At 39.8% G+C, this 13,598-nt stretch overlaps 1 protein-coding gene across 10 annotated transcripts in view; it reads right to left on the reverse strand.

Annotated features, from left to right (window-relative positions):
* RHBDD1 (rhomboid domain containing 1) overlaps nucleotides 1–13,598 on the reverse strand; it is a 136,716-nt gene that overhangs the window by 101,382 nt on the left and 21,736 nt on the right. The window contains exon 2 of one of the 10 annotated variants that reach the window (XM_040639760.1): nucleotides 1,800–1,910. The exons of the other annotated variants lie outside the window; for them this stretch is intronic. The gene's annotated coding sequence lies outside the window, so the exon portion shown is untranslated. The remainder of the gene's footprint in view (nucleotides 1–1,799; nucleotides 1,911–13,598) is intronic. 10 annotated transcript variants of the gene reach the window in all.

The following is a 13,598-nucleotide window of genomic DNA, read 5'->3' on the forward strand; positions in this document are numbered from 1 at the left end:
TGACTAATGACATTGAGCAAACACCTCAATTTTCATTGCTTAAAATGTAATATAAACATGCCTGTTGATAGGTACGCATAACCATATAGACAAGCTCATGGCCTCTCTCTCTCTTTCTCCCTCTCTTTCTCTCTCTCTCCAAGGAGCAGTTTAACAAGCTCAGGTCAAAAGAAAGCTTCAGAAAGAAAGATGGAACCACGAAGAAATTGTTCTGGTTAACCTGCCAGGATTTTAGCACTGACGTTCCCCTGGATGAGACGTGTTAAGAGTCAATGTGAGTGTCCCTCACTAGCACGGGCATAGCTCGGCCCACTCATTTGACAATAAATACTGTAAAATCGTTTTGGAGGAAACAGAGGGTTACTAAGTTTTATTGCTTCAAACAAAGCAAAAATGCTATGGAAATCGCAGATTATGTTAAACATAAAAACATCCTCTGCTTTTTAATTTACGAGAGCAGGACAACAAATTAGCACATAGTAAATACCTCATTAACTTGGTCAAAATATACACAAAACACAATGCATTCTTTTTTTTTTTTTTTTTTGTCTCTAGGAATGAACTCTCTCTAGGAATGAACTGGACTAAACCATTTCTTCTCACTTCCTAACTCCTCAGGAATCCTATCATTCATGGCTTTTCTAATCCAAACACAAGAAATTGTTTTCTCGACTTCTTACTTCTTACTATAGGGCCAATAGGTAGGAGCATTTTAGTCTAGCACAAAATAATAAAATTCTTTGTTCTTCCAATAAAACTTCCTGGCATACTTTTTTTTCCTAAAAGGTATTAGCTTCCTTAGGTTCTGAGAGAACCCAATTACAAAATGTACATTTCCAAAAAATTTTTGAAATAAGAAAATGGTACAGTGTAATATGTATTTGCATTTAGCTAAAAAACAAGAATTAACTAAATGCTTGCAAAGTAATTTGTTTCCTCTTTCCAAATATATGAATGCATTTCAAAAAGCTTACATAGCTTATAGGCAATATATGGTTGTTAAATGCAATACATAGTCATATGAGTAACATGTAAATTATGCTTTTAAAACTTAGTATTTAAATATTAAGTGTAACAGCAAATGGTATGGCTTTGCATCACAACCCCATGTTCAATTTACCAGAATGCAACATCCATCCGAGCTGATTTGTAAATGGAGAGTCCTGGGGGCTCTGGGTGGAATCTTTGTCAGAGTACCGTAATTATTTAATGGCAAGTTGCACATAAACGACAAATTCTCCAGGCCATCTAGATCTGTTAAGTGGCTTCATGAACCTCAATAACATTAAGGTCAAAGAATCAGAGTAGGACTCTGTTTTCTTATTTCATATTAATGGCAGAGCTATCCAAAGAAATGAAAACACTCAAGTGAATGAAAATTGACTTCATGAATAAAAAATGAAAACAGGAATCAAATTATATTAAGAAAGTAACGGGGATCTAGTCATGAACATTGTGATGCTCTCGGTAATTACATCCTATTCACAGAAATATCTACAACTTGGTCTCTTTCAGAAGAAGCTGGGAACTGAAAGCACTTTTCCCTTTTGAGGGCTTCTGAGACTTCCGCTTATTCAATTGTTCTCCAACCTTATATGCTTCATCATTACAACCACAAGAGAAATTGTCTTACCTGGCTCAAAATAACCATTAGACCATCTCCCAAATGCCAACCGGTTAAATCATTTTGACTTTAAGCTACCAGACAGAGTTTTGACACAAGACACAAGGCCTCCTCCTTCCTCTTTTCCCTCATCTACCATCTCTCCCAATGAAAACAAATATAAGATTTGTCCTACCTTAATAAGACACTGCCCAACTGTTGCTTATAATAGCCTGTCTTGAGTATGAATATCATTCATGTGGAAGGCAGAATCCTTGACCTCTGAGGGGGATGGGATTTGAGACCACTAAAACAACATAAGAAGTAACAAAATGTTCCAGATAAGTAAGAAACCATTAATAAGGGCAGATACTATGTGGCGACAGACCTCACCAAAAGTCAGACACTTACTGGACACTCTTCCCCTGATCCACTTATTTAATGCCAGACTAGATTTGCTGAAAATCCAATCTCATCATGCTATACCCTGCCCCAAATCCATCTTGTTTCTCATGTATGATGGCATTCTCTACAACATCATAAGAGTGAGGAGTGTCATGGTTAACAGAATGGACTCCGAAGCCTAATGGCCTGCCTTCAAATTCTGACTCAACTGGTTGGAACTGTACGATCTTAGTCAAATTCTCAGTCAGCCTGTGCCTAAGTTCCCTTACTTACAAAATATATACTAAATAAGACTTGCCTCACAGAGTTGTTGATGAGTTAATATTCATCAACCACGCAGGACTATACCTGAAACATAATAAGCCACTCTACCAGTGTTGGCGGATATTAAATGTTTACCCTCATCATCTGACCAACTTCAAGCATTTCAGCCCAGGATTCTAAGTCTTACAATATTTACATACTTCCCCAATAATAGCTAATATCTAACACATTTATTTACAGTTTTCAAAGTAGTTATGTCTAATTTGTTTCATATAATTCTCACAAATGTCTGAACACAAACTTAGTTCCAGGTATCCACTACCTGGTCTACCCAGTACTTGCCAAGAAAATCACCTCCGTGTCCTGCTACCCATTCTAAAGCATACTCTTCAGAGCTACCTATATGAGCAGCTCAATGGAGCTTCTCCCTTGAGACTTTCTGGCCATTGTTCAAACTTCAGCCCTCTGCTTTCTCTGTCCAAGATGCTTAGTTAGTGGCCATCTCCATAGATGGATAGTCACGTGGGGTGCTCTCACCACCAGAGGTCACCAAAGCGAATTTCACACACATCCCAAAGCTTACATTTTAAGTCTGCCCATTCCAAACACAACCGTCTAATTTACTAGAAATCCTTAACAGCAGTTTTGGTGGAAAACCATGAAACAGAGAAAGAAATTCCACTTTTCTTACACAGATAAACCAAGATGGCAATGCTTATAAACTGAACTATCAGGACTCAGATCCAGCCCCTCCCACCAGACGGTACTGCTTATCTGGTGATCTCTCTCATTACTGTGACTCTTGCTGCCACCGCCTAGTCCTATGAGAAGCTGCCCTAAAAAGTCTGCACATCCACAGCATATAACAAATGCCTCAAATGTCTGCAAGTGGTTAAACAAAAATCTTTGAAAATTCTAGACTGTGATCTAGAAGGCAGGCCAGGAAATAGTTCAAAGTTCTGCTTCATAACCAATATTTTTTAACTTACTTCACTAGACTAGGAATCCTGAAAATGCCAACTACTTTTCTTTCACATAAATGCTTCTTGGAGGGTAAACTCAAGTTTGGGAGAACTTTTTAAAAGTATGAAAAGGGAATAAAACAATGTTTCATGTTTAGTTCAATCCCTACTTACATGGTGTAAAATTTTATTAGAACTAATTTAAATAATAATGAGGAAAAGGTGATTAAAAGTGTGAAGAATTCAATACTTAACCATTTAGCAAAGGGCTTCCTTTTATGAAAAGATCTCACCAAGGGAGATAAGGCAGGGCAATACATTTTTAAGTTAGATATTGCTTTCAACAATAATGAGGGCCACTGAACTACAATGTTTATTTTTTAAAAAATTATTATAAAGAGAGAATTATATTTTTAACACTCCAAAAGAAGTAAAAAGTATCTTAAGGTAAATTTCCTAGAAAACAAACCAATGTGAAGAAATTCTGGGACTTAAACTGTAAAGTTGCTGAGGGCAGAAGGGTATATTAGCAAGACTGGAAAAAAAATGGGTAAGACTTGCATTGTTCAGAAATATGCAGACAGTGTCCACTGGGGGAGAGGGTTAATCTTCATGATCAGCCCCCCAAATACCCCAAATTAACCGAAATCTAATTTAAAAGAACATGCTTGCTATGCAAACACAGCTTCAGGACATCCCCTAACTATTAGCCCCCACCCCTGCATCTACTTCTGAGACCCTTAAATATAGAAATTCTAGAGCCATCAGAATTTCTGGAGCTGCTGCATGCAGATATTTTAATAAAATTTATTTTGGACACACAAAAATAACCCAGAACTATAGTGGTAGCTATGAAAAGAGTAGTTTCAATTAAATATGGGAAGGTAATTTCAAATAATACAATCATCTACTCTGAGCCACAAAAATACATGCCCACAGCAATAAATGGAATCACCAAAAGAAATTGTCAAGTCAGGACCTGCTAATCTACCCTGTGTATTCTTAACAATATTCAGGAAGTGATAAGATTCCGAGTGCTTAAGGCAAAGTTTCCATCAACTTCACCTAAGAAGGAATATGGTGCAGTAGAAAGTACACCAGGTTAAACAGAAGACATCAGCTTCCATCCCAGCCCCACCATTAAGGAAGAGGACAGAAAGGCTGAAGAAGTAAAAGATAAAACAAGAAAACAAAAAGCCACCAACACTACCACAACAAAAACCATGTTCTACTTCACTACGGACTGACTGAGGATGGGAAAGCTTCACCCAGGGTTGAAGGAGTTGGTAATCATGGATTATCTTGATGGGTTACTGGGTCTCTGTCCTGCCCTCACTGTCTGCCACAGCCCGACGCTCCTCCTCTGCCCCATCTGACTCTGATCTTGGTCACAGAGATACTCTTGAAGTAGTACTTGGGCTGACACTGCAGAACTGGGCCATGCCCTTTAGGAACCAGAGTATCAAGATCATTGTCTTCTTTGGCTCTATAACGGGGTCACATGTCATCAAACTCGTGGAAAAGTCTCTGAGCTGGCTTCAAATAAAGGCAAAAGACTCAGGAAAGGAACTACAGATTTAGGAAATGCTTTAGTTTCAAGAACAATAACAACAGAAGAGCTATGGGTGCCAGTTTATTTACACAGAGGAAATTAAGTTTCATGATACATTCCAAGAATCAGGGATTTTGTCAAAGTGAAAGGAAAAGACAAAGCCTTGGTGGTACTGAGCAACATGCTGGAGATTCCCCCCAGCAATTTGAAAACTTTAGGTAAAAAGCATAAAGAAGATGAAAATGAACCAAAGAAAGTATTCTCGGTGAGAGAGCACTTCCTCTCCTGCTTCTGCCAGCGGTCCTGTTCTACTCAGCCTGAGTCTGCTCCTCGCTTTGGGGTCTTTTATGTCCAAGAACACCAACCTCTGGAATGGGCCGTTTCTTCAGGCTGAGTTGGATCAGCAAGCTGCTTTGTGGCAAAGCTCAGAAAATTTGAGTCTAGTCATAATACTGAACTATTTTCCCCAAACACACACATCAAACACGGAAACTGATATACCGATGGAGAAAGAGACACAGAGATGAATACACAGAGAGGAAATCTATCCACTCGGCCTGGCAGAAGACAGTTTAACTTCTTCTCGCCTGGAAGAAGCTAAATTTTAACAAAGTCACCTATGCAATCAGTCAACAAACAACAGACTGACCATCTACCACAGGCCAGGCAGAGTTCTTAGGCTCCGAAAAAGAGAATTTGTACAAAGTGCATATAGCTGCTTGTTTCAAACGAGTTAAGAAGTTGCTCTGGGGCACCTGGGTGGCGCAGATGGTTCAGTGTCCAACTCTCCACTTCAGCTCAGGTCGAGATCTCAGGGTCGTGGGATCGAGCCCTGAGTCCCAGGCTCTGTGCTCAGCGCAGGCTGCTTGAGACTTTCTCTCCCTCTCTCTCTACCCCTCCCTGCCTCACTCTCAATCTCTCTCTAAAATTAATAAATAAATCTTAAAAAAAAAAAAAAGAAGTAGCTTTGATCATTCCTTGCAAATAACGAGACAGGCAACAGTGCTTCACCCCCATAGGGTGATTAAGGATGTAGATTTAGAGAAACACAAAATAGTTCTACAGAATTACCCTGCTTTCACTCTATCATGGTCTCAGAAGAGTCTGACTAGATGATTCTGTAGTAAGCAGGAGTCCTTCCATGCACACAGATACTTCTACTCCATGACCATTGCCCATATGCTGGATGGCCTTCAAACAATTTCACTGCAATTGGGGAGGGCCGTTCAGAAAATCATACACAGATACAGGGCCTCTTAAGCCACCTTGCCTTGGATTTCACAGGAATGAGGTCATCAGGAAAGGGGGACAATGTAATGGTCCCCTCTGCTATAACCTGCCCACAATTGCACACATCCATGTGCAAGACCAGGATGGTGGCCCCTCAGAAGGGCAGTAAGGCCTTGTTCCTCCCTGCACTTCCCTAACTCTGGGAAAAACACCAACGAGCAAAAGTATAGATAAGGTAGGGGCCTTCTGATTTCATAAATCCAACCCAAGCAACCACTAAAAGGAAGAACCCATTTGTGAGGCTTTCTAATGGCAGAACAAGAGACCCTTGCTAAGAGGCTCCACTTAAGCCCCTGTAATTATTAAACTAAAAACACTGAGTACCTGACCTTACTTCTTATTACAACTTCTGATGTTCCCGATCAGACCACGCTTGTCTCTAGGTCTTTGCTTAGCAAAAGCGGTGGTTATGATGGCTGCCTTGGATCAGATCACCCAGCTGTTCTGTTTATTAGCTGTGTTAGTTACCTTGAGCAAATTATCTAATCAATCCAAGCCTTGGTTTCCCCATCTATAAAACAGGTTGGTATGAGGATTTAATTAGCACACTCTTGATGATTACAGCAATTTGTTTTGGTATTATTATACATTTTTTGGGCTTCACCAAGAAGCAGACACTGAGACAAGGGTCTCTGGGCAAGTAATTTATTTTGGAGGTGACACACTTGGAATTTATGGTAGTTTATTTAGGAGGCAACTGACTCAGTAGGGGAGTTGGAAAGCCAAGAAAGGCAAAACTGTGCAGATTATCAAGCAAGCCACCATGATGGGTGCCTGGGGCTTAATCTCATGGGAAATCTGAGAGCTCGTATAGATATGCCCCAGTGCTATCGCTCACAGGGCTGAGGTTCTGCCTTAACTCCCTGTCACTTGTGGCCTGCCACAGCAGGCAAAGCAAGTGACAGGCGCCAGAGAAAACACTCAGAGAACTCCAAGTCTTGGAGGCTAGAAGTCTGTCAGAATGCATGAAGGGGATGTGGGCAGGGCCCTGCTAGCATCACTCCCTGACCCAGGACACATTCCCCCCACTCCTCCCAACCCATTCAATTCCTCCTCAGGTGCAGAGCCCAGCTCTGGTGCAGGCTCCTCACTGACAGGCTCCCTGACCACAGCACAATGTCCCACACTGCTCTCTGAATGGATGGCCCACGACTGGCAACAGGATGTCATCAGACCCTATTATCATAGCCTCCAAACTGTGTGTTTTCAGTGTGTCCTGGGGTTTGAGAGCACACGCTCCAGAGTCCAAACTGGTCCCACAGACTAGCTTTAGCATTAAGTGCTGTGCAAATTTATGCAAGTCACCTAAACGAAGCCTCAGCTTCTCGCTATGTAAAATGGAGTAGTAATTACAATAGCTAAACATGATCCTAGGATTCTTGTAAAGATTAAATGACTGAAAACATCAAAGTGTTTAAAATAATGCCAAGCACACAGTAAACACTCATTAAATCTTAGCTATTGTTTTAATGACTTCAGCAGAAATACTCATTTTCTACTGAATGACAGTTTTTCTAAAATACAAGTCTAAAAGAAAAGTCAAATCACTGGTTACAATTACAAACACACATTACTAGTTCATCTTTGCAAGTACTGCTCTCAAACCTTACATGTGTGCTATTATCTGATAAAGTTAATTCATAGATCTGGACCCACAGATGGAGGCCGTGCCATTGGCCTGGCCCACATCACAAACGTAAACCATAGCCAGTCTGTACTTACAAGAAATGCCTCACTGTCGAGGAAAACTAAACACCAATACCAATCCTCCTTTGCCTTTAGCTAGCTCATCTTCATCTAGAAAACAGGACCTGCCAGCCTCATGAGGAACTCCCCACCTCCTAGCCAACCATACCCTATTTCCACACTGCCTCTTCTAATATCCTATACCTTTCGCCCTTGCCCAAAATCCCCAAGGAAGAGTGTTCCACTGCTGGTTGTGTACTGTATCCCCCACCCCCAAATCCATGGATTGTTTTCTTTTGGATGAAGATACCAAACGTATTAATAAATTGTCTTAGTTTTGTTATTTCGCATATCCCATTCAATCCTCTAAACTTTATGAAACAGGTGGTATTATTATTATTATTATTTCCCCATTTTATAGACAAGCAGAAATTTTAACCATGATAAAATCTGGCTCCAGAGTCTCTGTTCTTCAAATGAAGTTATGAGTCAGGTTTGCCTCTGCAGAAAAGTTGAGAGTTTTCAACTCTCAAGGTAGTCTACACTTAGGCTCCAGCAAGTCACTGGAATCACCATTCAAATGGTCTTACTAGTTAGTAGTTTCAGTGGCCTCAGTTCCAGCTAAGCTAATTGCAGGGTAGCAGAATATGCTATCAATATATGTCACTTGGCATAAACGTTTTTTCTGAGCTGAAGGCAATTGAAAAAAAGCAGATGTAAATAAAGTTCTTTGCCCACCCCTGTTTACCTAAAAGCAGAACATGAATTTATAGGTGTTCCCCTCTCTATCTACCAGGAAGGACAAAAGTTAATCACTAGGGACAACCTTTGATCTGGTACCAGTGGAATCTACATAACAAACTTTACTAACTAGCCCATATCTTCCATTAGTTCCCCCACATATCTGCCTCCTATAGAAACTCAAAGGCCTTTTAGTCTTCTCACTTCTCCAAAAATGTACTATTCTTTTGTTAAGTTGGTATATAAGCCCAAGTTCTAACCACCCCTTTGAGTTATTCATCTCTGTATACTCCCCAACACTAATAAAGTGGTTATTCTCTTGTTGATCTGTCATTTGTCAGTCAGGTTGACAGGGCTCCAACTGGAGAACCCAGGAGCATAGAAGGGAACAAAAATTTTTCCTCTCCTACAGGAATTTGGCTGTGATTCTTGATATGAACATCTTCAGATTTGGGAGTGAGTTTGCCGTATGTCCTCAGTTCTCTGATGGATCTAAGAAGTCTCGATTTTCAGGTTGTTCAGCTTTTGTCCTGTTGTGAGGACAGAGGTGACAACTTCCAAACTATTCACATGTCAGAGCTGAAACAGGAAGTCACCTCACTGTCTTTTAATAAGAGATATGATACTTCAACCACCAAAAAAATTAGGAAGCACATAACCTCAGCCTGAAGAACAGTTTTTCCCAAGAAAGGGCAGTTGGTGACTTCCACTAAACATGTCAAAATGTATATGTATTTTGAAAATATTTCAAATACAGAAAATCTTACTACAGAAAACCTTTACTCTATCAAATCTAATTGTTTTCTTGACACAAGTCAATTTGTAGATCCACATTTAAGAGAGTAGTACAAAGGAACATTCAAATATCCCACCTCTTTTGGTTAATTATCACAGTCATAGCCAACAGAAACAACAAAAAATCAATTTAAGAATCAAGTTAAAAACAAAAGAGTAACAATAACCCAAATGTCATTTTTTCTCATTTTGGAATATATATATCATACAAACAGAAGCTGAGGAACAAAAGCCTCCATGCCTTCTCTGACTTTCTCCCACCAGGACCAGGCACCTTGCTGTGAAGGACTCTGGAAAGTGTGGGTCTGGGGTGGGGGGTGGGCAGTGAAGTGACGTGCACCCTGCTTGGCATTCTTTCACACCCCTCCCCGTCCTGTCCTACAAAGTAAGGTTTAATCAGAGAATGAAGTCACGTAGAGGCAAAAATATCTTTTCTACCTTTTAAGAATTGCTGGAATAAAGGATCACTATCCTAATTTTTAGCCCTGTGTTTTGCCAAATCTCCAAAAGCTGCCTGGTCACATCGTGTCACTTTGCCTTTGAAGAATGACTCCTGTAGAAATGCACCTTCATATTATTAGAAGCCTTGACATCGATTTCACCCAAGGGACTGCCACACAGGAATCATCTTCACATTATACAAACTTATTATTCCTTGTGCAAAAGCCTATCAGAGCAAGAAAAAAATTAATTTCTCCTAATAAATAGATATGCTTTCTTCTGCTAAGAACCACTTAATCATTCACTTGTTTATTCCCCCTTTATTTGTGCCTTGTATCATTTCTAAACCCAATACTCTTTGGAAATAGGCAAATAATGTGCAAATATGTGCCAATTATAGAAATGTTAAGTCAATCCAATTCAGAGAATACCTTAATGAAGCTTCCTCACTTGCACCAGGCTTTGAAAGACAGAAGAAGGAAAGATATTTCTAAGAAAGGAAACAGCATGCATGTGCTGTTAGCATAATGCTTGAACTGTATTACAGAAGTGTAAGTTAATTAGTCTGGTCAGTTCTGCTATAGTGCTTGTTTTGTAACAAGCAAATTTGTTCAAATGCAATTAATATATCAGGAAACAACTGGAGCATAATGCAAATCTCCCTTTTGATTATGTGCAATTTCATCTGCAAGAAGCATTAGGTGAAAGCAGAAAACTGCACCCAAGTTAAGCAAGCCACACAGAAATTCACCAAATGCACACACTTCCACACCTCAGACATCTACCAGCTACCTAAGTTCAGAGGGTATTTTAGGAGTTACACCCATTCAAATCTGCAGTTACAACTTGCCTCCCAATTCCAGATAATCCTTATTCTACCGCTTGACAATAATTTACAAGCTGCAATCCTCTGACAACCACTTTCACGAGCACAGTTCGGGATTTCTGGAAGGCAACATGCCATATTTATTGTAGTAGTTCTGTATTTCTTAACTACTTAACATGTGTAACTATGCTACCATTTTTTTAGGTTCCTTTTTTTAATGCACCGCTGACAAAGTTCTGTGAGTGCTCTGCTCCTGCCACCATCTGCACCATAAACTCTGCGGTTTTACTGTGTGATTTTGCACAGCATGGTGATTTCAGGAATGCTTATGTCCATCCCATCCTAGCAGAGCCGACTATAACACCTGTGTAAGGTGTATAGGAGACAGGACAGCTAACTTAAGAACTGCTGCTCGTCAGTCATTATTACCACACTTCACTCCATGTTTTACTCCTACATCCTATCCTTTAACCACACTCACCAAAGTTAGAGGCTCCTATCACTCAAAGATTTAGAACACCACGTGCCCTGACCTTTCTAGAACGAATTAGAGTAAGAGGGGACAAACTCTCTCTCAATCTATCGAATATGCCCTTACCTTCCCCCTTGATGTCTTCTCAGTCAAAAGTTGTTTTACCTTCCTTCACGTGGAATTTAAAATCAAGATTCCTTTAATTTTGGCAATTGTTTACTTGACCACATGTCCTTAATGTACCAATGTTTATCTCTGATTATAATTACTCGAGGATATAGACCACATTTGTGTCTGGCCAGATGCTCTTCGTAAGAGAAATCAGTATAATATACAGTTCCAGTGTACCAATTTCAGCAAAGACGGGAAGAGTAAAACTAAGAACCCAAGATCAGATGCTCTGCCAACACATGCAGCTCAATGAAAAAACTGCATTTACATGCATTGTGCATGTTTCACTTCTAGACAGCATACAAGGTCAAACCACTGACTGTCAGTTACAATAAGCTTCCAAACTTCTGGTCAATTACCTGGTTAATAACAAAAGACAAGGCTATGACATCATTACAGTTATAATTAATTTACACAGATCAGCTTCCAGTTAATCAAATACATCTTTTAAAACCATTTAATTATTTTTCACCTAAAAAGCAACACTCAGCTTTGTTAAATGAAAAGCCATCTTGCTGAATTCAACATGAAAGGCTGTCAGGCTACTCTAAGACACAAAGGACGAAAGGCTTTACAGGGCACACTGCTGCAAGGTAGCAGCATTCACAGCAAACATAAGCACAAGGTGATAGCTAACAGAACAGTTTCCAAACATAAAGAAGTTGTCAGGAAATGGGGTAAACAGGCTTTGGGAAAAGAAGTGTCCCAATGCTTTTTGTCAAGAAGATATACGGGGCCAGCAATATTAATGTATGTAGTATAGAACAGTAGTTAAGAACATGGTCTTTGCTAAGAATCCTACAATATGCCTTAGAAAATTTGTCTGACTGCCAGTTTCTCACCTGCAAAAGGACACAAGGCAGGCTCGTTTGGTTTTGCAAGGGTTAAATGAGATTACATATATAAAATCAGAAGTTGGGAAATAATAGTGTTTTTAATTCATGCAAACAAATAAGACCTCAGATTAAAGATTTTAAATAGCTTTAAAGTATTTTTATAACTTAGTAACCAATTATCATTTTTCTGGCTTTCTATGATCCATTATTTTTAAACTGCATCATACGATTCAAGTACACAAATTTTAAAAACAATATGACGGAGTATGTGGAAGGTACATGAAAGCAGAAATCATTTTTTAATTAAAATAAATTTTATAAAAATGTCTCAAACCAGAGTTTCTGTCAACATTATCTGATAATTCGAGAATTTAAGGAGCCTTCATTTTAGGATAAAAAAAATCTCAATATGTCAGATGACAAAATTTTTATTTTTTTCCACCTTTTTAAGTGTTACAGTCTTAACAGAAATGATTAGATTATCTTTATACATGAAAAATGAAACTACTGGATTTTGTATATAATCTTGACTTGTGCTCCGTGGTGAGGTGAATTAGTGCCAACTTCAATTCTGATCCATCAGCACTTATGATTTCCAATATCAATCATAAGCCGGTTCCTTCTCTCACAGACTACACGTCTTAGTGTAATGAGGGCTCATTAAAGTTCTCCGACTGACAGCCCTTCAGACATAGGTCCTTAACCAGGAGACACATGCGGAGCAGCAATGCCAGCATCCACCATCACCCCCTTCAAGAGGATTCAAGTAATTCCATGCTCACCTTTGCTCCACACCAGATTTCTTTGTTTATCTGCCTAGTCGATGAAAAAAATAATAGTCATCCCCCTACTTAATCTCTGTGTAAGAATTGTTAGTGAATTATTTATGTGACTGAAATCCTCCCAGCACAAGAACTAGTCAAGAGGGAGAAAAGCATGGCTGACTTCAGAGATGCTGTTTCTGTTCCCACAAAGCACATGGGACGTCCACTAACCACTAGGTGGTGGGGGCAGCTTGGAGTTTTGGCCTGTCCAACAGCAACAATATCTCATTCTTTCAGGAACAGGAAGCTGCCTCCCATCCTCACTGGATATGGTCCTGGGGGAGGGGGCAACAATCAAAGGTGCCCTTTCCTACACTGACTCAAGGGTGACAGTGACCAGAGTTGGCAGAATAACTCTCTCCCTGTAATCTAAAACTTGCGCAGAGAAACTAGGACCAACAACATCTGAAGCTGATAGAGCTTTAAACTTAAAGAACTGTCCAGGTCCACTAAGTCTGCCCAACCCTTTAGAGCTCACCTAGCTATTATCCTTTACCAAGGCTTGGTTGTTTGGTTTTCTGTCAATTCTCTGAGCTTATCCATAGACTTCCAATAAATCTCTTGTTCTTAAATAAGCTATCCAGATACCACAGTTAACTTACTTTCCCTTGTTTTCAAAACACTATCCTAAACACCACATTTGCCAAGGGCTGGCAAGCAGATCCTAGTCTATTTCAAGCATCACTCTCACTGTCTCCTGGTAGAGCACTCCAGCCCACGGGAGAACCAA

This window comes from Ursus maritimus, unplaced genomic scaffold (genome assembly GCF_017311325.1).
Source record: "Ursus maritimus isolate PB19 unplaced genomic scaffold, ASM1731132v1 scaffold_1, whole genome shotgun sequence".
Taxonomy (NCBI): Eukaryota; Metazoa; Chordata; class Mammalia; order Carnivora; family Ursidae; genus Ursus; species Ursus maritimus.